Source organism: Acomys russatus, chromosome 5, assembly GCF_903995435.1.
Source record: "Acomys russatus chromosome 5, mAcoRus1.1, whole genome shotgun sequence".
Taxonomy (NCBI): Eukaryota; Metazoa; Chordata; class Mammalia; order Rodentia; family Muridae; genus Acomys; species Acomys russatus.
Window position 1 is genome coordinate 32,628,631 of NC_067141.1, and position 3,437 is coordinate 32,632,067.

Sequence of the window (3,437 nt, forward strand, 5' to 3'; positions counted from 1 at the left end):
GAGGTTTTGGCCCATGGCTTGGGGAATTGGAGCATTTGGCAGCTGTTGTGAGCTCGGTGGAGACCTCCAGGTTCCATCCATGGATGGTGCAGCTTCTTCTGTGGGATAGATGATCCGCTAGACTCCTGAGAATTATGCTAGAGGAATTGCCCCGTGGAACTGATACCCAGAAGCTTTCATTCTTGTTCTCCTTAATCTCCTTTCCCTCCTGTTTAGCGTAGTCAGGGTGTAAGGGAGGTACAGTCATTTAATAAATCCATAATAAAGTAGAATCATTAAGGAATCGGAGCCAACAAGTGTCTTTTTTACCAATCAGCAGAAAAGGAAGATGCAAAATCACTAGAGGAAAGCAAATGTCTGTTTCTGCTGACCAAGGCACCAAGCCAAAGAACGGTCAGTGTCGCTGACACAGGGATTTAGCACAAAATCGTGGCTTTTATAGTCCTAAGCACAATCCTCTGCTCTGTCACTCTTTCTCTGTCTCTGTCTCTGTCTGTCAGGATCAGAAGTCAAATAAACCTTTCTTCTTCTTCTCCTTCTTCTTCTTCTTCTTCTTCTTCTTCTTCTTCTTCTTCTTCTTCTTCTTCTCTCTCTCTCTCTCTCTCTCTCTCTCTCTCTCTCTCTCTCTCTCTCTCTCTCTCTCTCTCTCTCTCTCTCTCTCTCCACTGTTGGCTGGGTGTTTCTGTGGGGAGCAATCTTCTTCATGTCTGGTATTGCCCTCACACTAAATCCCTCATCTTATTTGTTTGGTTTTGTTGTTGTTGTATCGTTTTGTTTTGGGGTTTTTTGGTTTGGTTTGGTTTGGTTTGGGTTTGGGTTTTTTTTTTCCCCTCCAGTTAAGTTCTACAGTCTGAGAACTCAGAACTTTATCTAATATACATCCTGGAGCTCGAAAGTTTCTCTTCCTTGCTGACGCATGGGCTTAGCCATGTGGCAACTCTACTGTTTTAGCCCTAAGATAAACAAAAAGTACCCAGGCAAGCAGGCACCAGCTACTAGAAAAGGCAGGGCCCAGTGCCTCCTGCCCATTTAAGGTCTGATGAAGTTGCATCTATCTCATGTACCTCTGCTTACGAGAGTTGTCCATTCTTATATTTTATTTCTTACACCTATCATCTATCATCGCCTCTTGTTGGCTGTACCTTTTAAATAAGCTCTGAATGATACAGGTCCACAAAGAGAAGCCACTTTCTCAGACGCATACAGCAACTGAAGTGGCATCAGTATAAACTAATAAAACATGACCACATCCCGTTTCCCAATTTATTAACAAAGGATGGGTGACAGTCTAACATCCTGCTTTCTGCCTCCATAGTTCCTCACACACAATCCTACTGGGAAAGGACTGGGAAAGAATCCTGTTCTTTGTCCTTGGCACCATTTAGTCAATTGTTTTAATGTATATGGTTTTTTTAAAAAAAAATAAGATTTTTTTTATTATTCCTGAGACCTATATGAATGAATACAATGAAATATGATCCTATCCACCATCAGCTTTCTTCCCCAAAACTTCCCTCATATTCTCTCAAGTTCATCTGAAAGCACAAAAATCAAGTTAAATAATTCTGGTTTATGGCATAAATGGAAGCTGAAGAATGACGCATAAGGAAATCACAAGATCACTTTGTGACTCTAATACACTGTGTGTAGAGTTACTGTGAAGCAAGGAACTGTGAAGAGACAGGAATGTGGTGGGCTTTATGCGAGATTTACATGCTCTCTGTGTATGAGCAAAGCAGAGGTGACTGATCTCTCCAAACAGATGTTTCAATGTCTGATTGGATTCTGTTAGCCAGGTTAGGATATGAACTTCTTTTCATTTCTCTTAAAAATCTAAACAACAGCAACAAATTGATTTTTCTCAGCTGCTTTTTCTGTACTACCTCTTATTCATAATCTACTAAGTGCCTTTGCAAATGTTCTGGACCTCTGCCCACACCACACACACCCTCTGGGAAATGCCTCTTGATAGTTTGCTTTCATTTAGAATTGCTATTTTAGCGCTTTTATCCAATTTTTGAGTGAGTCACAGCTTTTAAACCTAAGATACACAAAGTATTAATGTTTGTATTTATTTTAGATTTAACATTTTAAAATTGTATATGAATGAATGTTTTGCCTGCATGTGTAATGTGCCATGTCTGTGCTTGGTGCCCAAGAAGGCCAGAGGGTGTGGGATCCCCTGGAAGTAGAGTTACAGACAGGTATAAAGTACCCCCTGGGTGCTGGGACCTGAACCCAGGTCATCTGGAGCGTCTGAACCATTGATCGGCTCTTGTTAGAATTGCTATCTTTTCTTTCCCAAGCCAACATGTACAGTCTTTGGTGGTTAATTATTTTCTCTTTGCTTAACTGTCAGCTGCCTGCTGTCTAATGTTTTGTAATATGCTTTTCTGACTAATTGATATGCTTTCTAGATTTTATCCTTACTTTGCCCTTCCAAGTATAGGCATGTGGAGTTTAATTTGTCTTAATTCTATCTCAAACTAATTCTCCTGGTGTGTTGACCTTCTTCTTTTAATGGTGATCACTCTTACAACCATCTCAGAACAAAAGTCTAAAACTAACTTGCAACATTTCATTTGTCTCTGCTACTCTACCACCATTCAGATTTCTACATCTCTGTTTCCCTCCCCGACAATATTATTGATACTCAGTTTTTATTAAAGACAAACACTTAATATATCAGTCAAACTGCTGTTTGTTTAGCTATCCTTTAAGGTGTTAACAGCTTGAACCAATTTCCTCTTTGGTCCTTTGATGTAGGATCTCCTGCAGCCCAGGTCAGCCTCTAACTCACTGTGTAACAGAAGCTGCCTAGTGCTGAGATTCTAGGCATACATGCCAGTCTATACCGAGTTTATCTTTGTGTGTTGTACATGATCATTTCTTGCAATTCCTGTTGAATTACTTTCAACTCATCTTGATCAATTTATTCTTCATTCAGCAAGTATCTTATTGAAACATACATACACTCATAATGTCCCTGATTTTGCCTGTCCATCTCACTAGGCTGAATGATGTAATAATGTTCATTTTACCTACTACTCATCAATTGGTCAACACCATTGAATAACAACTGTGTTAGTGGGCATAATGAGGAACCAGACAATATCTGTCTTTTTATAAAATATTACGTATTTGAAAAAGCCATTATCACTGGGGGTGCAAAATATTTCCAGATTAAAAAAATATGTCATGGTAAAAGTTCATATATAAAGAAGGGTGCATATGGTTGGATGTATAGCATGTCCAACTATTGCTATTGGGGATTCTAAAAGGAATGAAGAGCAAATATTAACTGATTATCTAAGTTTAGTTAAGTTCTCAGCATGTTCTTTTTACTCATATTTGTAGACATATAATAAAAACTAATATATTTTTATGACCTTCCAGACATGATGTGTGTGAGATTGTGACACAAAACAAGAAAATCA